We start from the raw sequence: 23,155 nt of genomic DNA, 5'->3' as shown, positions 1-23,155 counted from the left end.
TTGATTATCAGAGCACACTCCTGGTTAAATATTCTGGATTTGAAAAAGAAATTTAGTTTCACTCAGGGGTTCAGCAAGCTGGTGTCAGGTTTGTTGTTGTTGTGATGGTGGTAGTGGTTTTCTTGTGGGGTTCGGTTTAAGACCCACCTATTAAGCTCTTTACCATCTCCTCCTTTCTTCCTCATTCTAGAAGTATTTCTCCTCCAGAGCAGTAGGTGCTTAAACAACACGTGCTAATGAGCTAGAAAGAAGCATCTATTAATTTGGTAACGGACAAGCAATATTTACATATTTTGGCCTGAGAATTGGATGTTGCTTTAGAGGCGATGAAGTATCTCTAAGGAAGTTTCTTAGATTTAAACCTCCCTTATAATTTCTGGCTTCATGTTAAATATGTAACAGTTTCCCTCTCGTAGCATTTTGCTGAAATTAGTAATGTAGATGGCCATTTACAAAATAGGAACTGGGGTGAATACACACACGACTTTGCCTGGGACATCTCACATTTCTATGCCAATTATTTTATTAAATTCTCACAATATCCCTTGGAGAGTTTACCTTCAGTTTTCACTTTATGGATGAGGAAACTTAGTATAAGAGAACTGGAGTTACATGGATTGTAAATAGCAAAACCTAGATCTTAACCTATGAGAATGATTCTAAAAGAATGTTCAACCACAATGTTCCATTTCTCAATTAAAAGCTACAGTATACTGCAAAGTGCCAGGGTATTGTTCATCTCTTTTGTTTGGGAGAAATTGTATTTGGAGAGTAGGTAAGAGACAAAGTTAGAAAGAAAGGTGGAAGCTGCATAAATGTAATTTTATAAGCAATATTAAAGCTTCTACATCTTTCTTCTCCTTAGTTGGCTTAGTCTGGGATATGACATGAAGTTAAAACATGTGCATTTCTAGAGGGGGTTGTGCACATATGTATACATCCAGGTCTGTAGGTGAAGAAGAAACTGTGAAGAAACTAACAAGAGACAAGGTGGTATTTGCCGTTAAGTTTACAATGAGGACCATAATGTGTTCCAGGGAATACCTGTTGTAGATCAAATACTATGTTTTCATTATTTTAGTGCCTTTTCCCCCTTTCACTCTCAAACATTTCCCAGTTTGGGCAATAAATTGTATAGTCGTATCTATAATAAAATATTCAAATAATTTCATTTTTGTTTAAGTGCTTTTGATGCTTTATTGAAATCTTAATGTATTCTTAAATGTTTCTTGGAATATTTTATTTCTAGGAAAACAGACTTGATCATTCCTTCATATATTTGTTGAAAGCACTGAAACAGCCACTGAAGGGTGGGAATGAATCCACAAATGAAGGTGACAGCCTATGAGCAAAAGCGATAATGATGAGATGATTATAACAGAATCTTATAACAGAGGTAGGTAAAGCCATTTCTGGAAAGAAGAGGCTTGATCAAGGATAGGAGCTTTGTCCTGGACATAAAACATGTGAACAAGAGTTTATGTGGTGGTCACTGTAGCCGAAGAATATTTTAGAAAAACAAGTAAGCAAAAACATACAAGCCCTCAGCAAACTGAAGGCTACCAGGGGCCAGAGTAAGGGGCCAGCTCTTTCTGCCTCCAATGCCGAGCAGCAAGAAGATAGAAAGAGGGGAAAAAAGCAGCAGGAATTTCTCTCAGTTTCTCTGATCATACATAAGGACTCTCCTTTCTTGGAGTTTTGGATACCTGACCAGCCACCACTGCAATTGTCACCATCGCTGCCATAGAATTTCTTGGGAGATAGAGCAGTAGAAAACATAAATTCTCTTTGATCCCATGAGACCCCCTTTCTCCTTCTTTAGACTAAAATTAAGTGGGTTTTCTGGGAGTTCATTCTGTCTATACCTAATGTATAGTTCCTGTTTTCCAACTGTCTTGGTCCTACAGCAGGAGATGCCAGAGGGGAAAAGTGGTTCAACAGTACTTCAGGTTCTGGTTTCTTTCCTTAATCTGCCTGCTGCCACTTACTTTACAGGCTCCTCAGAGAACTGCTACATACATTCTATCCAGGGTTTTAACTTCCTTCATGGAGACAGACAGGAGTGGAATATGTTTACTCCACCTTGACTAGACATCCCAGAAAGGATGGGATATCCCAGAAAGGATGTCTTAATTACTGTAAGAAGACTGGCTTCATGACTAAAAGTATCCAGAAACCTTTTTATCTGAAACTTGAGAAAGTCACTGGACCCATCTTAGATTTCACCCAAGAGCTGGGGGAGAAAAGAATAAAGTTGTTTTATGAAGTGTCTTTCAACTTAATGCTTCCATATGGTTAAATTTTTAAAAGGAATATTTACAAGTATTTCACCTTAATAATCCATTCTACAGAGCCAGCAGGAAAAAAAAAAAAAAAAAAAAGGCAGTCTGAAAGTACTTGAAATGCTTAATTATTTTTCAGAGTAGACAGTAAGGAAGAAAAAGCCCCAGATCCTAACTTTGGCTCTCCGCTTCACTGAATTACCAAAATAAGGGAAGTCTTCAGCCATGGCTTCAGATCAGGACAAGATGGGAACTTCATCATGCCCGTGTTATTGTTGGGGGATTGATCCAAAAAGAAAAGACCTAAGTTTCAGCTGGTCCCAAATCATGGAGAATTTTACCCACACAAAGCCCCCATTTGCCAATGCAAATCTGGTAATTGGACACTTAATTACCCTATTTGCACACATAAATGAGGGGTGTTCCTGCAAGAAATCAGAGTCCACTCTTATAACTTTGGCCGCAAGCAATGAAACCACATGCTTTTGTCAACAGTTAAGTTGATTAGAATTGTGTTTATTTCTGCTCGTGTTAGGCCACATGTATTTTCATTGGAGCCTGATGTCTATTGAGTTACAAGCTTAGTTTAAAAAACCTATGTTATGCAGAAAACCTAGATAGTAATTGCCAACTATGTGCCAAGAATCCTTTCATCATGTAGAGAATACAAGGTCTGAATAAAAAGAAATATTCTTTGCAACCTCATATGCTTGGGCAGACTCAGCAGTCTTATCGTCATAATAAAGACAGAAGGGCCTTTTAAAAGAATACTTTCAGCAAAATTTCCAGCATGGATTACTCTTTTGGGTAAATGGCTCAAACATTGAATTTTCCCATTTCCCTAGGGCAGGTAAAGGAGTGAATTTTCTCTGAATATCTTCTAGCTAGACAGTGTCCTAATAATGTCCTTAGGGGGAAAATGTTCTTTCATTTGGAAGCATGTATTGTGAGTTGGCCCATCTGGGTTTCCTCCCTATGAATAGAAACATCAAGATTTGGCGGTTTTCTGATCTTTGGTTATATGCAGGCCTGAGTTCTAGTCCTGGCTCTAACTCAAACTGTGTACTACTGGGGACAGATTCAGTTCCTTACAAGCGCTGAAAAAAAATGGTGAAGGGAAAGCTTGCCAGGGAGAATCAAGCAGTAAATCTGAGAAATGGAGGCAGGCATGGGAGGCCTCTAAGGTAGCAGTGGTGGAGGAAGATGAGCAGTAAGGAATGATCATTAGATTTGGTGATTTGAAGGTCAATAGCAACTTTATCTCTGTCTTGGTCACTAGGTGCTTAATAAATACATTTTGAGTGAATGACTTAATTATCAGCACAATTTGTTGAGCACCCCTTTCCCAGGAAGCACCATGCAAGGAGTCTGGATTAATCAGAAAAAGAAAATGGGCTCCTGCCTACAAGAGGGTTGTGAGAGTACTCACTAGAGTAAAAACTAGCCAAGGCGAAACAACTGAGCAAGACAGTCGAAGATGTAATGTGAAATGAGGGAGCAAGATGAGTTCTTAACATAGTGATAGGATGCCTACTGTGTATTGCATTCCATAGAGGGGCTCCCCTCCTGCCTGAAGTACAGGGGATCAAACTATAGAAAGACGGAAGCTGGCTTGTCTCTAACACTGCTGTGATCACCTAAGGTTCAGAGATGCCAACCAATGCAGAAAAGCCATGCACCCGGGGAGGCCCCACCCCAACACGGTGAAAACCAGAGGACTCTGGAACCGGGCCTGGATTCTGGCAGCCCAGAGGTAGAGTGCTTGATTTCATCACTTCTTTTGTCTCTCTGCATTATGGTGCATCAGGACTCTCTTACTTGGGCTCCATATTCTTTCATTATTTCTCATGTGGACATGTGGGATACACACACACTCACACACACACACATTATATATATATATGTAATAAATATAATAAATGTTATATTATTATTGTTTTATTTCCAAGGCGAATATTCAAAAGAAATTCTGCTTATGTGTTATGTGTGAAATGGTTATGTGTGAAAACTGTTAGTTTGAGAACAGAAACAGAAGTACGGGCCCTGTCTGTCATATTCATCACTATAATCAATTTCCTCACCATCCCATCCCTCAATAAGACATGTTTTAAAATATTCATTACGATTTTTTTCCTTCTTTCCTCCTTCAATTCTCTTTCTTCCTTTCTTTCTTTTCTTTCAAGAAGGTGCAAGTGCTATTGTGATGGGCTTGACCAGAATTATTGAAAAGCGACTGTTTTAGTTGAAAATACAAGCAACAGTGTTTAAAGATGTGTTATCAGTGGCTAAACACTCTGACCAAACTTTAGAGGTCAGGGGGTTAAGAAAAATATTTTTTCACTTTTACAAACCTGTGAACTTCAGCTGTGTCCTGTTGGTTTAGAAGCAGAAGAGAGGAGAAGAAATTACCTTTAGTAAGTGTTGACTAGATTCCAGGCTCGTTAACCAAATTATCTGAGTTAACTCTCTGCCACCTTCAGGTAGGTATTAATATTTACTTTATAGATGAGGAAGAGTGTTGTTTAGAGAAGACTGGCAACTTGCATAGGGTTACCTAGGGAAGGAAAAGAATCAGAAGGCATGTTCTATGACCTTAAAACACATCCAAAATATTGGTGTTTTTTCAAGCTGTGGATCAATAAGTCAATTTAATGTATCATGACTAGAGTTTTTAAATTAAAAAACAGACTAAAATATATTTGAAAATATCCAAGTACCATTTCCTGAAGCTTTTGCTTTATCGAGTGCACGTGTATGTGTGTGCGTGTGTGTGTGTGTACTATGTTATGATGAAAAATGTATTTCTCCCTGAGTTGTAGTCAAGTTTGAAAGCCACTGCAATTGCCCATACTGGTTCTATGCAGTAAGAAAAAAAATGTCTAGTTAATTGTCATTAGGGTAACTACATAATTTATAATCCGAACAAGAACACTTTGGAAACTAAAGGAAATTTTATCATTATCTACAGGAGGTTAACAGACATAACAGGGATTGTTCTGGGAAAAGTTAAATGAGCATTCGCCCCAATAAACATTGCTATGGTCTGAATGTTTATGTTCCTCCAAAATTCATACGTTGAAGATTAATCCCCAATGTGTTAGTATTAAGAAGTAGGGTCTGTGGGGAGGCGATTAAGTCCTGAGAGTGGAGCCCTCACAAATAATATTAGTGCCCTTGTAAAAGAGGACTGAGGAAGTTTGTTTGCTCCTTCCACCATGCAAAGATATACCAAGAAGGATGGAGCTCTCGCCAGCCAAATCCCACCACTGACTCGATCTTGGACTTTCCAGCCTCCAGAACTGTGAGAAATAAATTCCTGTTGTTTATAAATTACCCAGTCTAAGGTATTTTGGATATAGAAGCACAAAAGGACGGAGACAATCACTCACTTCCCATCCTCACATCTTACATTTTAGCAAAAAAATGACTGGTAAAAAATAGAAAATATATTTAGGAGAGAATGTGTGACATATTTTGTACTCAGGGAGGTAAAACAACTATTTCAGGTTACAGATACACATTTTTTCCCCAGGACACTATTAGAGTTCTAAATCATTGTATACTGGTGCAAAGAATATATTCTTTCTCCTATTCAGAGACTGCAATGTTTGTCAGCACCATCTGGCATTATTAATGCTTTATTAGTAATTAAACTATGAAAATATGGAATAAATACCTATAATATAAAATGACAACTTTCTTCTAACAGGGGTATATAGGGTATCACAGTTTTGTGCTTGTAACTAATTCTATGCAATACTTATTGCATTTTTACAGATAACAGCAAGAGCATTGTAAGTTTAACTTCACCCCTTTATCTTCACTACATTTTACAACATGTGTGTGATATCAGTATAAAGGCTGACATTCTAAAGTAAATGGCTAGATGGCAATACATGGAGGATCAAAGATCATATGACTTACACTATCTGAAAATATGAATGTTCCATCTGTGGACAGTGCTTAGTGACTTTTGGAGAATGTGTGGTCTTTCATCATCCCCTGCTCCTCTTCTGCTCACCATTGATACCTGCAGGAAAAGAATAAAAAATGTCAAGTTATTGAGAGTACCCAGCTTTTTTGCTACCATATTCCTTCCAGGTTTTTTTTTCCTGTAATTCGTTCATTTAGTAGATGTAATTATGATCTATATGCTAGTTACTGTGCTAAAACACTAGGAATAGAAAAATGAATTAGAATTTTTCTCTGCCCTCGAAGGTTGTATAGTCCAGAGAGAGAGAAGGAGAAAGAGAGAGAGAGAACAGATAAAAGACAACACAATATGACAAAAGCTATAATAAATGAGTAGAATTCTCTGAACACTCAGATTGCTAAAGAGACTCTGCTGTGGACTGAATGTGTCTACTCCAAAATTCATATGTTGAAATTTATCCCCAATTTGATGATATTTGAAGGTGGGGCCTTTGGGAAGTAATTAGGTCATGAGAGTGGAGCCCTCATGAATGAGATTAGTGCCCTCACGAAAATAAGGGACATGAGCTCTTTCTTTCTGCTCCGTGCCATGTGAGGTTACAACAAGAAGGTGGCCATCTACAAACCAGGAAATGAGTCCTCATCAGACACCATATCTGCCGGAACTTTTATCTTGGGACTTTCTCGCCTCCCAAACTGTGAGAAATAAATGTTTGTCGTGTAAGCCATCCAGTCTATGGTAATTTATTATCGTAGCCCACACTAAGACCATCTCTGCCTACGGAAGTCAAGAAGGCACAGAAAGAAACAGAGAGAGAGAAAGGGGAGGTGGGGTTGGGCAAAGAGAATGTATTGTTTCCAGCAGAGGAAAGAACATGTGCATGGCCTGGAGTCCTGAAATGATAAGGTATGTTCTGAGACTGGTATAGCTTCTTACAGAGGAGTACTGGAAGTGATGTTTAGAATACAAAGTGGTGCTAGATTGTGAAAAGTTATGTTACAAGCCCATGTGTATTGCACAGATAGAAGTCAGATAATAGATAATGTTAAGTGTGGGAGGAAAATAATCAAGATTAATTTTTATCTTTAATAGAAAGAGAACTTCATAGGAGGATGGTTGATGGGCTGTGATTGGAAGAGTCTGTGATATTATGTCCAGCAGGAGATGAGAGCTACAGCAGGTGAAAAATAGCTAGGTAGAGAAGAGGGTCCATTTCTCTCTCCTTGAATCACTGACTGCTTTGACAAATGGATTATAACCAAAATGTCACTATACCTAATACACACCTAGTCATTAAGAGGACTGGAATCTTCTGCCTTTGTCTATTGAAATTCTCAATTGCCACATAAGAAATCCAACTACATTGCATGGAGAAGCCACAAGTCCACAGTCCACAAGTATTGATAAATTACAATTAATTAAATGTCATAGCTTGCTCAGATTTTCTTAGTTTTTATGTAATGTCCTTTTTCTGTCCCAAGATCCCATCCAGGATACCAGATGGCATTTAGTTGTCATGCACCTTAGGATCCTCTTAGCTATGACAGTTCTGCAGGCTTTCCTTGTTTTTGATGACCTGACAGTGTTGAAGAGCACTGGTCAGGTATATCGTAGGAAAGCCTCTCTATTAGAATTTGGTATTTTCTCATGATTAGACTGGGGTATGAATTTTGGGGAGAAAGATCACAGAGGTAAAGTCTTTGATCCACTTTGAGTTAACTTTTGTATGTGGTGTGAGGTAGGGATTCAATTTCATTCTTTTCCCATGGATATACAGTTGCCCCAGCACCATTTGTGACAAAAACTTTGTTTTACCTTTTTAAATATTTTTTTGAGAGGAGGAGGAGTATTCTGGATGATTTACATTTTTATGTGAATTTTGGGGTCACCTTGTCAATTTTGGCAAAATTAGGTAGGATTTTTTAGAAATGGTGTTGAATCTGTAGGTCAATTTGGGGAGTATTGCAATAATAATAATGTTAAGTCTTTCAATCCTTGAACACAAGATGTCTTTCCATTTATTTAGGCCTTCTTAAGTTTCTTTCAAAATGTTTTCTTGTTTTCTGATTGTTCATGCCAAGTATATAGAAATACAATTAATTTTGTATGTTGATCTCGTGTCTGTCAATTTTGCTGAACTTTGTGCATTATAATAGTTTTAGTGAAATCCTTAGGATTTTCCATATTCAAAATTGTGTCATCTGCAATTATAGTTTCACTAATTTCTTTCTAGATGCCTTTTATTTCATTTTCCTTCCTAATTTCCCTGACTAGAAATGTAACTGCCCAATGGTCAGAGGCATTTGAACTAGAGCAACTCCATCTTGAATATGGTCTGAGTAAAATGAAGCTGAGACCTACTGGGCTGCATCCCTAGACAGGCATTCTAAGTCACAGGATGAGATAGGAGGTTGGCACAAGATATGGGTCATAAAGACCTTGCTGATAAAACAGGTTGCAGTAAAGAAGCCAGCTAAGACCCATCAAAACCAAGATGGTGATGAGAGTGACCTCTGGTCATCCTCACTGCTACACTCCCACCAGCACCATGACAGTTCACAAATGCCATGGCAATGTCAGGAAGTTACCCTATATGGTCTAAAAAGGAAAGACATGAATAATCCACCCCCCTTTAAGCACATAATCAAGAAATAACCATAAAAATGGGCCACCAGCAACCCTTGGTGCCACTCTGTCTATGGAGTAGCCATTCTTTTATTCCTTTATTTTCTTAATAAACTTGCTTTCATTTTACAAAACTCACCTTGAATTCTTTCTTGTGTGAGATCCAAGAACCCTCTCTTAGGGTCTGGATCTGGACCCCTTTCCAATAACAAAATGAGTCCATTACCAAGGCAGGGGAATTGCAATAGAGAAAGAGTTTAATTCAAACAGTGCTGGCCGAACAGGAGACTAGAGTTTTATTATTATTCAGATCAACCTTTCTGAAAATTGAAAATCAACCTCTCTGAAATGGCTAGTTTGGTGGGGAAGTGAATAGGTGCTGCTGATTGGCTGGGGGTGCAATGATAAGGATATGGAAAATAGTTCTCATGTGCTGAGTCCACTTCTGGGTGGGACCACAGGGCTGGCTGGTAGGCCCAAGTGGAACTACTGGTGGTCATAAATGCAAAAACTGGAAATGACATATCAAAAGGCTAATCTTAGGTTCTGCAATAGTGATGTTATCTTCAGGGATAATTGGGGAAGTTGCAAATCTTTCAACCTCTGGAATAAAGGCTGCTAATTTTTTATATCTACACCTTAGCAGAATTCAGGCTACTGTCATACTCCTAACCTGGTGGTCTTTTATTAGCTTTACAAAGGTGGTTTAGTTTTGGGGAAGGGCTATTATTATTTAAACTATAAACTAAATTTTTCCCATAGTTAGCTTGACCCAAGCCCAGAAAATCCTGAGAACAATTTGGAGGTTAAAGGCCAGAGACTTGGTTAGATCAGATCTCTTTTAATGACATAATTTTCTCACTATTACAATTTTTGCAAAGGTGGTTTCAGAAACTCCAGTAAAATTTTAATAGAAGGGGTGTCTTGCTCCTGATCTTAGCAGAAAACCATTCAGTTTCTTACCATTAAGCACGATATTAGCTGTGAGTTTTTGTAGATCCAAATTATTAGATTCAGAAAGTTTCTTTCTACTTAGTTTGTTGTCTTTTTATGACTTGTTACAAATTTTGTCAAATACTTTTGCTGTAATCTGATGATTATGTGGTTTTAGTGCTTTATTATATTAATATGTTTATTACCTTATTGATTATCAGATGCTAATCCAAACTTACATTGTTGGGATAAATCTCACTTAGTCATGGTATATAACGTTTTTATATGTTGCAGGATTAGGTTTGCTAGTATTGTATTGAGGATTTTTGCCATGTATATTTATAAGAGATGTTGGTCTGTAAATTTATTTTCTTGTGATGTCTCAACCTGTTTTTTTTTTTTAAATACTTTAAGTTCTGGGGTACATGGGCACAATGTGCAGGTTTGTTACATATGTATACATGTGCCATGTTGGTTTGCTGCACTCATTAACTCGTCATTTACATTAGGTATTTCTCCTAATGCTATCCCTCTCCCAACCCGCTACCCCATGATACGCCCTGGTGTGTGATGTTCCCTGCCCTATGTCCAAGTGTTCTCATTGTTCATTTCCCATCTATGAGTGAGAACATTCGGTGGTAGGTTTTCTGTCCTTGCAATAGTTTGCTCAGAATGATGGTTTCCAGCTTCATCCATGTCACTACAAAGGACATGAACTTACCCTTTTTTATAGCTGCATAGTATTCCATAGTGTACATGTGCCACATTTTCTTAGCCTGTTTTTTTTTTTTAATCAGAGTAATATTAACCTCACAGAATGGATTGTGAAGTATACTTCTTTTTTTTTTTTTTTTTTTTTTTTTTGAGACAGGGTCTCACTCTGTCACCCAGGGTGAAGAGCAGTAGCACCATTATGGCTCACTGCAGCCTCAGCCTCCTGGGCTCAGGTGATTCTCCCACCTCAGCCTCCCAAGTAGCTAGAACCAAAGGCACATGCCACCATGCCCAGCTAATTTTTTGTATTTTTTGTAGAGATGGAGTTTCACCATGTTGCCCAAGGCGGTCTTGAACTCCCAGGCTTAAGTGGTTCATTCACCTCAGCTTTGCAAAGTGCTGGGATTACAGGCATGAGCTACCATGCCTGATCTCTTTTCTATTTTTTGAAAGATTATAGTTAATTGTTCTGTAAACATTTGGTAGAATTCACTAGTAAAGTGATCTGAGCCATGGCTTTTCTTTGCAGAAAGTTTTTTGATTACTAATCATATCTCTATTTTTTATAAACGTACTCAGATCTTCTGTTTATTCTTGAAAAAGTTTACATAGTTTACGTCTTTCTAGGAATGTATTCATTTCATATAGATTATCTAATTTGTTGGTATACATTTCCTCATAGTGTTCTTTTTAATCCGCTGTTTTATTTCTGTAAAATTAATAGCAATATTCCATTCTTTATTCCTGATTTTAGCAACTTGAGTATTCTCTCTTATTTTTTCCCTTTTGTCAGTCTAGCCAATAGTTTGTCAATTTTGTTGGTCTCCTCAAATAACCAAGTTTGGTTTTGTTGATTTTTCCCTTTTTTTATTTCCCATTTTATTAATTTTATTCTAATCTTTATTATTGCTGATTTTTCTCTATTGCTTTTTTATTTCCCATTTTATTAATTTCATTCCAATTTTTATTATTGCTTTTTTTCTGCTAGATTTGGATTTAATTTGTTCTCTTTTTTCAGTTTTTTGAGGTGGAATTTTGTTATTGATTTGAGACTTTTTTTCTTTCCTAATCTTAACATTTAGTGCTATAAAATTCTCTCTCAGCATTGTTTTAGCTGCATCCCATAAGTTTTATGTGTTTTGGATTTATTTTCATCCACCTCAAAGAATTTTCTAATTTCTTAAGATTTTTTTTTAGACTTATTGGTTATTTAGGAGAGTGTTGTTTAATTTTCACATATTTGTGATTATCCCTATTGTCTTTCCATTATTAATCTCTGCTTTCATGCCACTGTTATCGAAGAACATATTTTGTATGATTCCAATTCTTTTAAAAGTATTGAGATTTGTATTATGGCCTAGCATAGAGTCTATCCTGGAGAATTTTCCATGTGCACTTGAGAAGAATGTGTGTTCTACTCCTGTTGAGTGTTCTATGGACATAGACTGTAGTTTATTCATAGGGTTTTTCAGATCTTCTATTTCCTTATTGATTTTCTGCTTAGTTTTTTTATCCATTATTGAAAGAGGAGTGTTGAAGTCTTCAACTATTATTGTTGAATTGTGCATTTCTACTTTAAATTCTGTTAGAGATTGCTTTGTTTATTTTGAGGTTTTGCTGTTAGGTCTATGAATGTTTATTATTATTATTATATCTTCCTGATGGATTAACTCTTTATTATCAAATGTTCTTCTCTATCTGTAGTAGCATTTTAAACCTCTTTTAAAAAATATTATTATAACTCCACAAGCTTTCATGTGGTTGCTGTGTGCATGATCAATCTTTTTCCACCCTATTACTTCCAACTATTTGTGTCTTTGTATCTAAATTTTGTCTCCTATTGATTGCATTATAATTGGATCATGTTTTTATATCCAGTCTATTTCTGCCTTTTGATTGAGTTGTTTAATCTATTCACATTTAATGTTTTTGTTGATATAGTTAGATTTATACCAGCCATTTTGCTTTTTGGTTTCTATATGTGTTCTGGCTTTTTCCTCTGTTCCTCTTTTACTGTTGTCTTTTGCATTGAGTGCATATTTTCTATTGTAATATTTTAATTCCTATAATTTTTTTAACTACAGCTTTTAACTTATTTTCTTAGGGGTTGTTCTTGAGCTTAACATATACATCTTACCATAACCTACTTAAGATATATATTGTCTTGATTCCAGAGAGATAATTGTTACTCCCATACAGTTCCATTCCCTTTCCCCCTTTTTTGTGCTATTATTGTTATATATATATTACATCCATATATATTACAAACCCAACAATACATTATTATAATTATTACTTTATGTAACTTTATGTCTACTAAAGAAGCTGAGGAAAGAAAGGAGAACAAATATATGTTTATAGTTTATTATATTAACCTTCTTTTGAAATGTTTCTTGTTCTTTTAATTTTGTTCCTGTGGATTCAAGTTACCATCTGGTGTCATTTTCTTACTCCCATACACCTTTACTATCATTCACCTACTTTGTAATGTTAATTGTCAAGTATATTATATCTTTATGTTTTAGGCCCAACAGTTTAATTATACAGTTTTAGTAAATTACTTTTTAAATCACTGAAGACATTGAAAGAAAGAAAATATACATTTATACTGTCTTTTAATAGTGCCTTTATTGGTGCTTTTTAAAAATGGATTCAAATGACCATCTGGAATTATATGCTTTCTGCCTGAAAACTTCTTATAGTATTTTTTGTAAAGTACATCAGCTACCAATAAACTCTCTCAGTTTTTGTCTATCTGATAATGTTTTTATTTCACCTTTGGTTTTGAAGGATAGTTTTACTGAATATAAGTCTGTTGGTTGACACACTGTTAGGATTTTTTTTTCCTTCCAGCACTTTTGAAACAATTGACCTCTGAACAACACATGCTTAACTGTATTTGTCCACTTACACATGGATCTTCTTCTGCCTCTGCTAACTCTGAGATAGCAAGACCTCTTCCTACTCCTCCCTAGTCTATGCAATGTGATGACAATAAGAATGAAGACCTTTATGATGTCCTACTTCCACTTAATGAATCATAAATATATTTTCTTTTTCTTATGATTTCCTTTTTTTGTTTGTTTGTTTAAGACAGAGTCTTGCTCTATTGCCCAGGCAGGAGTGCAGTGGCATAATCTTGGCTCACTGCAACCTCTGCCTTCTGGGTTCAAGTGATTCTCCTGCCTCAGCCTCCTGAGTAGCTGGGATTACAGGTGTGCACTACTAGGCATGGCTAATTTTTATATTTGTAGTACAGACAGGGTTTCAATATGTTGGTCAGGCTGGTCTCAAACTCCTGACCTCAAATGATCTGGCCACCTTGGCCTCCCAAAGTGCTGGGATTACAGGTGTGAGGCACCACACCTGGCTCTTTGTTACGATTTTCTTAATAACATGTTTTCTCTACCTTACTTTATTGTGGGAATAGAGTATAAAATACATATAACATACAAAATATGTGTTAACTGACAGTTTATTTTATCAGTATGGCTTTTGGCAACCAGTAGGCTATTAGTAGTTAAGTTTTAGGAAAGTCAAAAGTTATATGAAGATTTTTGTCTAAACAGGTGCCCCTAACTTGCGTGTTGTTCAAGGGCCAACTGTATGTCCTCCCAGTGCCTTCTGACTCTCATTGTTTTTTATGAGAAGTCAGCTGTTTATATTACTGGAATTCTGTAGTATGTGTTCAGTCATTTTTGTTTTTGATACTTTCAGAATTTTCTCTGTCTTTGTCTTTCAGCATTTTTCTATGATGTATACAAATTTAAATTTATTTGTGCTTGTCTTAGTTGGAGTTTATGGAGTTTCTTGGATGTGCAGATTAATATTTTCAGCCAATTTAGAAAGTTCCAGTCATTATTTCTTCAAATTTTTTTGTTTTTTAAAATTATCTCTTCTTCTTCTGGTACTCCTATTATCATATGTTGATGCTGTTAATGGTATTACACATTTCTGTGAGGCTTTATTCATTTTTCTTCATTTTTTTCTTTCTGTTCTTCAGATTTTATAATCTGTATCAATGTATCTTCAAGTTCAGATTCTTTTTGTCTGTCAGTTCAAACCTGCTGATGAAACCCTCTAGTGAATTTTTTATTTTGGTTATTATGCTTTTCAACTCCAGAATTACCACTTGGTTCTTTTTTATAATTTTCTTATCTCTTTTTTGTTGTTCTCTATTTAATGAGATGTTGTCATATCTTCTTTCACTTCTTTAGACATATTTTCTTTTAGTTCTTTGAATATATTTAAAATGGTGCTTTTAAAGTCTTTGTTAAATATGACATTTGGGCCCTTTTACAGTCAGTTTTTGTTGCCCTCTTTTTTCCTAAGTATGGGTCAAACTTTCCGGTTTCTTTACATGTCTTGTGATTTCGTTAACTGTTGTTGGAAACTGGAAATTTGTTAAAGCAACTCTGGATACTAATTCACTTCCATCCTCACCAGAGTTTGATTTTGTTGCAGTTTGGTTGTTTTTTGTTTGTTTGTTAGTTTCTTTTTTGTGACTTCACTAACCTCTTTTAGTGAGATCTCTTTCCTCTGAAATGTAGCCTCTGTTGTAATTTCTCAAGAGTGTAGTCTTGAATATCTGCACAGACAACCTGGGATGACTGATTTTGGCAGCACTCTCTTTGAGTGTTTCTTTCTATGATCTTTCTGTTAAGTTGTCTGCCTTTGGTATTACACCCAGCTGTTTTGTCAGTAAGGGTATGGCCAAGCAGATTCTACCATTTAGTGAATTGAATTTATGCCAGTTAGTTGCCTCTCTAAGCCTTACTTTCAGAGTGATATTAGTCAAATGACTAATAATACACATTCTAATATGTTATGCCAGTTAAATTAAACCATGGAAATAAAATCATCTACCATAGGATCCTTGGCCCAATGCATGTAGTTAATGCTTAGTCCCTGTTATCCAGACTTCCTCAGTACATATAAAGTTGATGAGTGTATAATAATAAAACTTCAAAATTCTAAACCACAAATATTACAGAAATAATGATTTTCTTCCCTAATCTGGTTTTGCCTATCTGCTTTATTGGCTGATAGCAAATATCAACTAGAATTAAGCTTCTCATTTCCACTTTCTAGATTCATTGAGGATCTATTTTCTACTTTCTAGATTCATTGAGGATCAATTCATTGAGGATGTATTTTGTTCAACATTTGCATATAGCAAGTTAACAGTCAGATTCATCTGAAAAAAAAATCTTTACTGTTAGTACTTACTGATATGTTCTTCCCTAAAGCATCAGCAAAATCAAATTTCTTCTTTAGAGGAAATATAGTAATGCTAGTCATTCACTAAACAATTATGAAGTATCTGGTATGTTTGAGGGAAAAAAAGATGCTAGAGATAAGGGAATAGAAAAGGCAAATATTGCTCTATCCTCATGAAACTTATAATCCAGCAGAGTCCAAGCATCAAGGTATTTCAGAAGCACAAAATTTAACTGCTTATGAAACTAACATTTTTCTCAAGAATTGAGATCAAATTAATGTTTTTGTGATGATATCTTTATAGTCCTGAACAAGGTTTATAAGATATATGGGAAATGGCCTATAGCATTTGGAAGGTAGAGCCAAACTTTTACTTCAGTTGAAGTCTCAAATTGCCTAAAATTCAAAGATGAATAAGATATACTATCATCTACCTCCAGGAAATCTTAGATTCATGTGGGAGATAGGCAAATAACATCAAAACTACATAGCAGTGCCCCTGGCACAAAATGATATGTTCAATAATGGAAACAAATATAATTACTACTTACTAAGTATAGAAAGGTGCTTGAGGAATAAAATGTAATGTGCTTATGCCATATGAAGTATGATCAAACTTGACCACCGGGCACAAAGGAAACAAGAGTCATCTAGATTTGCATTAATTGCATACCTTTACTTGTTCAGCACTACAATGGGAACTCTGGGGAAGATAAAACCACCTGTCTTTGAGGTGATTATACTGATGAAAAGGACTCAAGACAGAGAACTCAGAGCCAGATCAGTTGCTCAACAATGAGTTTTAGAACTATGAAGACTTTATCTACTCTGAGCCTCCATTTCCTTGTCTGTAAAATTACAGTAAACATACAATCACCCAGAGCTGTTGTAAAGATTAAGTGCAATAATGGATTTAAAAGGCATGTGAATGTGTTCTGCAAATTTGGAGGTTATTGTTATAATTCAGCAGGAGAAATGCTGAGTTCCTTTTAAGCCAATGAGGCCATCTCTGAAGACCTGAACTCTGTGTGCTCAGATAAAGCAACCAAGTTACCACATCAAACATGCCTTCCCTTATTGGAGGTTATTGTAGAGGTTATTGTTACAATCCAGGAGGAGAAATGCTGAGTTCCTTTTAAACCAATGAGGCCATCTCTGAAGAACTGTGCTCTGTGTGCTCACATAAATTAACGAAGTTACCACATCAAACATGCCTGCCCTTCTTTCTCTAACCAGCTCTATCGTCCCCATTCAATGTAAATCCAACATTGATCATGTGGATGAAATGAATCTAAATGTGGTAGCTTTTCTTCACTTGGAAGCTTGAGCCTGAACATGGCTAATTCTGTACCCACTCCATACTGCCCAATTTCCATCCTCTCTATCCCCACCAATAATTTGGTTTCATTCTCCCATATTAATGTCACACCCCGCCAAATTATATGCTTCCCAAAGAGTCACTCTCTTCTTGCATTCATCTCTTCATCTTCCAGGGTTCATAGCAGAGTGATTTGCATGTAACTTGTGCTCAATACTACTTTTAATAAACTTACAAAAGAAAAGACCATTTTAGCTGATGGTGTTTAGTAAAGTTATCTCCAATATTGTTTCATGCTACCTCTTATGTCTTCTGATGTGTTACTACTAGTATGCAACATTAGCCACAGGGATAATTAGTTCTAATAATATTTGTTGAGTTCGACCTACATGATAAGTGTTAGGGTTACAATAGTGAGCAAAGCCAAATGTGACTCTGTTTTCACAGAGCTCAGGTTCTGTTTGTTGTTCATTGTAAATGAAAACCAGAAGAATTTAGAAGCAGACTTGGCATTTAGCTGGAACACATAAGTACAGTTGTGTATATGGCCAGAATCTATCTCAGCCAGTGCTTAGGCAACAAGGTTTAGGACATATTTTTATTATCACTTCTAACCAAATATTAACTCTTTAATTCAAAATGTCTGTGGCAAAATAGATAAAAATGGCACCACTGATCTGGCCACTTGTAAATAGAGTGTTTCAAACATTTTGATTTACAGTATTAGGTGTAAGATGACTTCTCCTGAATGGTCAATGTCAGCCTATTCCTGAACACAAATGCAATGTAAATGGGGACTCATGTCCATTGTAAATGTACCCACTCAGATAACCTCCTTTACCTGGTTCGAGAAAGTGTTTCCTAGGGTATATACTTTGTAAACTATCCTCAAGAAATGCTTTTCAAAGCATTCCATGATGAAAATTAGAGAAAAATATCTGTATATGTAAGGGAACACATGAAAGCCCTGAAAATGCTATGGTAAAGTTAAATTTTAAAAAAGGTTTGACTTGGAACCCAGGTCTCCTCATATTTGTTTCACCATAGAACCATTTTCCCAAAACACACATATAAGTATACTGAAAAAGTAATATTCTAGGCAAGGTACTTTTGGATACTCTAGTTTAACTTATTCAGATCCTAATCTGGTAATTTTCTTTCTTTCTTTTTTTAAATTGCCATCATAGGAACTGCATAAATGCATTGAGTTGTTCTCTAAGTCCATTTTGATCAGTTATGTCATCTGCCGAAGTGGCAATCAAAATCCTATTTTGTCTTTTAATAGAGTAAGCAGTTGAGATGAGAGTAATAATAATGGCTGTTTAACACCAGAAAAAGCCAGAGAATGATTCTTTTCTACCTCGATACGTACGGAGGCCTGCAGAGGATTCATCCTGCAAGCTCATACACAGTTCATTTTCATACGTTTATTTCATATTTATTTTTATTGTACTCTTCTTTGGCAATCTTAGATTAAGTTTCCAATTTTCCAAAATTGCCTGCGGTGAACTCCTATCCCCAGAGACTTTTTTTTTTTATTAGTCTCTTAAGCAAGTTATACAATTCAAATCACCTCTCCCTGTCCACCCATCTGCTTGTTTTTGCTTTTCTTCCTCTCTGCTGGATTCAGTGTAGAAATCCTCTATGCCTCCTCTCTCCCCTCCCTGTCCACTGCCCTAAACTCTCCCCCACCGTTCTGTCTATCCTCTCTGTCAGGGTCCAGGGGCCCCTTCTGTTCACATGGCTCTGGGCCCACCTGTACTGGCCCCATCTGTCAGCAAAGCAGCCTCAGCATCCCACAAACCTGGTGGAGGAAATTCTCCTCTGAAGAATTGACGTCACTAGGTGTTCTCCTGAGAGTTGTGCCCTGAAAAATTAGCTACATTGAGAAAGAATAAAGGGCATTTCAGCATGGAATAGAGGCATTCATCCCACTGGCATTAATAAAATACTTCTTCCACACAGGACCACATTTCAGTCTTTCATTTTGAGCATTATTTAACATCAACCTGGCAATTTTTTAAAAGCGGGAATTTAAAAAAGATAATATCTTCAGGATAACCAGAAATTTAAAAATAATTATTTGTATTATTAAAAATGCATTTTATTTACTAGACCTCCTTACGCAATGTAATTATTTAGAAAATACATTTTTATTAGACCTCTTTATGCAATATAAATAATTAAAAATTATAAGTAAAAATATAAATAATTATTTATAATGCATAAGGAGGCCTAGTAAACAAAATGTATTTTCTGAACCTATCATGACCAAACATATTTGCAAAATTATTTCCTCATATTCTTCTAATTCAAGTAATGCAGTAATCTTTTTGGAAGAAGTCATTCTGTTATAGTTCCTTGGCACTATTTGTAAAGGAGTCAAGGAATCATATCCCAAAGAAAGTGTTTCCTTGAAAGAAAAGCTTATCTCTGATATTTAAAATCCCCTGTCCCCAAAACACATATGCAGTGAAAAAAGTGAAGATCTACAATTGAATAATACAGTAAGGCTTGGCTCCTTTTTTCCTGTCTGAAATTTGATTCATATTTAACCCAGATTTGTGTGTTGATTTAGAGACCAAAGTGCCAAGAGGAGAACAGAATGGTCACAGCCAGCCATTGAAGAGAGTATTTGGTGCCAGGACTGAACAAGGTCTCAAAAATGTTGATGGCACCTGAAATTCATACATTAGAACCCTTGATATACAAGGCGGTGTGTTGGTTCTGATGTTCCCTTGCCTGTTTCCTGCATGTGAGAGAAGTGCTGCAGCGACCCTGTTTATCTGGCCCCTGCACAACATTGTCAGGACACATTTCCATTTTCCAAGTGACTGCTGCCACTGGGCCGCAGTCTGTGCTCATTTCTCGAGTAGCTAAACCCTTTGACACTGTGGTTTTTAATTAAAATTACATTAAAGTTAATCAACCAGAAAGAGGCTGCTGTAGAAGGCAGGTTTGATTGCAACCTGCAAAGGGCACGAAGGCTGCCAACTTGCTAAAGATGTGCCTGCAGATGCCAATCTGCGCACATGAGCCCCACGGTTACAGAGCTGCCGAGGAGAGGTCAGTTCTGTTTGCAACTTCCCTGGAACTGTCAAAAAAATCGCGATGGCAGTGGCATGGCATAAAGTTAAAAAAACAGGCAAGCCTCTTCAAAGCACACCATTCCAGCATTTCTGCTACTGCCCCAAACCACTGATGTGAAGCTGTCATGTCCCAACTGTTTCCTCTTCAGACGCAGTTAGGCTCAACTGAGAGCCATTAGGTTTGTTGTTTGAGGAGGCTATAGACACTCTTAGAAGATCTTGTCTTCTACAGGCTAGGTTTCTGGCATATGATGCTGTGATAGGCTTTGCTTTGCTTTGAAAGGACCAGAGAAAATACTTGAATGCTTCAGGATTCCTTGTTCATCTTCAGGTTCTTTGCAAAAGGGATTCACTGGAAACTGACTACTCATAGCACAGCATATCTTTATGCATTCTGAACCGAGACACTATCAAATAAAAATTCACACATAGGACTTTTTATTTGACACTTACTAAATGTTGCAATGGTGTTGAGTCTAAAATATGAATTATTTTATGTTCATTTCTTATATGATTAATTTACTTTTATATAGTTCTTGAAGTACCTCACACTTGGTGAGAGATTGACTAGTTTTCGATAAATGAATGAATGAATGAATGAATGAGTGAATGAATTAAAAGAGTGCATCATCTGTCAGAATTAATTCTATCTGTGCTTTTTCTCTAAAGCTATATAGTCATGTACCATGTAACAATGTTTTGGTAAATGATGGACCACATGGGACAGTGGTCCCATAAGGTTATTAATGGAGCTGAGGAGTTCCTATTGTCTAGTGATATCATAGCAATCATAACATCATAGCACAATGTAACAATGTATTACTCATGTGTTTGCAATGATGCTGGTGTAAAGAAATCTATGCTGCCAGTCATACATGTATAGCAATTTTGTAGAGCACATAATACTTGACAATGATAATAAATGACTATTACTGATTTATGTATTTATTATATAATTTAGTATTATTTTAGAGTGTACTCCTTCTACTTATTAAGAAAAAGTTAACTGTAAACAGCCTGAGGCAGGTCTTTCATCAGGTAGTAACAATGCCACAAGAAGGCATTGTTATCATAGATGACAGCTCCATGTATGTTATTGCCCCTGAAGACTTTCACTGGGACAAGATGTGGAGGTGGAAGACAGTGATCTTGATGATCCTGGCCCTGTGTGCCTAGGCTAAAGTATGTGTCTGTGTCTTAGTTTTCAACAAAAACAGTTTTAAAAAATAAAAATAACTAATTGAATAAGGAATAAGGATATAAAGACAACATGTTTTTGTACAGCTGTACAATGTATTTGTGTTTTAAGCTAAGTGTTATTACAAAAGAATTTAAAAAGTTAAAAAGTAAAAATGTTATAGTAAGCTAAGGATAATTTGTTATTGGAGAAATAAAAAGGAAAATATTTTCCAAAAATATAATGTAGCCTAAGTGTACAATGCTTATGAAGTCTACAGTGGTATACAGTAATGTCCTAGGCCTTCACGACTCACTCATCCTTCACTCACTAATTCACCCAGAGCAACTTCCAGTCCAGCTAGCTCCATTCATGGTAAGTCTCTTATAAAAGTAAACTATTTTTTAAATATTTTATACCATATTTTTACTGCACTTCTATATTTAGATACACAAATACTAATGATTGTGTTACAGCTGCCTACACTATTTGGTACAGTAACATTCTGTACAGGTTTGTAGCCTTGGTACAAAAGGCTGTACCATATAGCCTAGGTGTGTAACAGGCTATACCATCTAGGTTTGTGTAAGTGCACTCCATGATGTTTACACAATAACAAAATCACCTAAAAATGCATTTCTCATTAAGTGACTGTAAAACCACCATTACTACAAAAAGTTAGATGTCATTTTATGTTAAGTGTCAACTCTATTCATATCTGATGCCTAAATCACTGTTCTAAGGATTCTGAGGTTGTATCCAAGTAATAAAGCAGAGAGAATGATTTCTGTCAAGGACTATTCTAGTGCTATGGTTTGGGGAACAATATAAAGATTCTATCAGAATTCCATGGTTGCTTGGAACCAAGTGGACAAAGCCTCATCGCATGAGGCTTTGTACAGGAAAGGGAAGAATGAACTTTGAAGAGGAAACGTAACTAACTTTACTGAGTTTCAAGCTCTGTGAAAGCTGGCAAATATTTTCTTCTATATATCCCTGAGAGGCTTCCTGAGTCCATTCCTGATTCTGATTTATCCGTTGGTCCCAATATTATTTACTTGTCTATGTATATCTATGGGTCTGTCTGGGTGCTCCATTCAGTAGCAAGTTTCTTGAGTCAGGTGAGCCCCAGGTACCATGCATATCATAGCTGTGAATGTTAAAGAGTGGCAAAGTGTCTCCCCATAAAAAGCTATTTATAAAAACACAGTTTTGTTCTTTGAAAAATTCTTTTGCTATAATGTTTAACATTCCTTGGAATCTCAGAAAATAATTTTTGTATATGGATATGGTTAATTCATCATTACAGTATCCTCTCTTTACTGATCATATCATGAAAAAATTGAACTAAACTCTTAAACACCTCTTTCTTTTAATGAAAACTTATAATCTTTTACTCATAAAATTAGTCAGTATAAATGTTCTTTAAACAGACTTTTAGGGATAACCTTAGAAATAAATTGTCTTCTCTCTTTTATAAAACTGATTTTTTAAAAACAGAAATAAAATGTAAGTTTCTCAATTACATATTAACATTTTCTATACTCTCTAAATCACATCCCTGATGAGATCCATATAAATATATGATTTTCAATACAACTTCTAGGTCAAGCAAAGTATAATGTAGTATGGCCACATCCTCCAGCTTACCAGAGAAAAGTTGAGTTATTAAATATTACAAATATTACAAAATACATTAAGTCAGCCAGCTAATACTTACTGACCATCTACGATGGGGTAGGTACTCTTTGGTGTGAAAAGCATAGCAGTGATCAAAGATGATGATGTTCTGCTCCCATGGAGTTTATAGGCTACATATGAGAGAGCAGCTATATAAAATGGCTGTCCTGGAAGCACTATAGG

At 36.1% G+C, this 23,155-nt stretch overlaps 1 long non-coding RNA gene across 1 annotated transcript in view; it reads right to left on the bottom strand.

Annotated features, from left to right (window-relative positions):
• Positions 1–4,719: 4,719 nt before the first annotated feature.
• Positions 4,720–23,155, bottom strand: part of LOC129491087 (uncharacterized) — a 39,121-nt gene continuing 20,685 nt past the window's right edge. The window contains exons 2-3 of the long non-coding RNA XR_008660452.2: positions 6,207–6,312; positions 4,720–4,836 (exon numbers count right to left, since the gene is read on the bottom strand). This is a non-coding gene — a long non-coding RNA (uncharacterized lncRNA). The remainder of the gene's footprint in view (positions 4,837–6,206; positions 6,313–23,155) is intronic.

This window comes from Symphalangus syndactylus, chromosome 1 (assembly GCF_028878055.3).
Source record: "Symphalangus syndactylus isolate Jambi chromosome 1, NHGRI_mSymSyn1-v2.1_pri, whole genome shotgun sequence".
In the NCBI taxonomy this organism is placed as follows: Eukaryota; Metazoa; Chordata; class Mammalia; order Primates; family Hylobatidae; genus Symphalangus; species Symphalangus syndactylus.
This window is presented reverse-complemented; position numbering and strand designations above follow the sequence as displayed.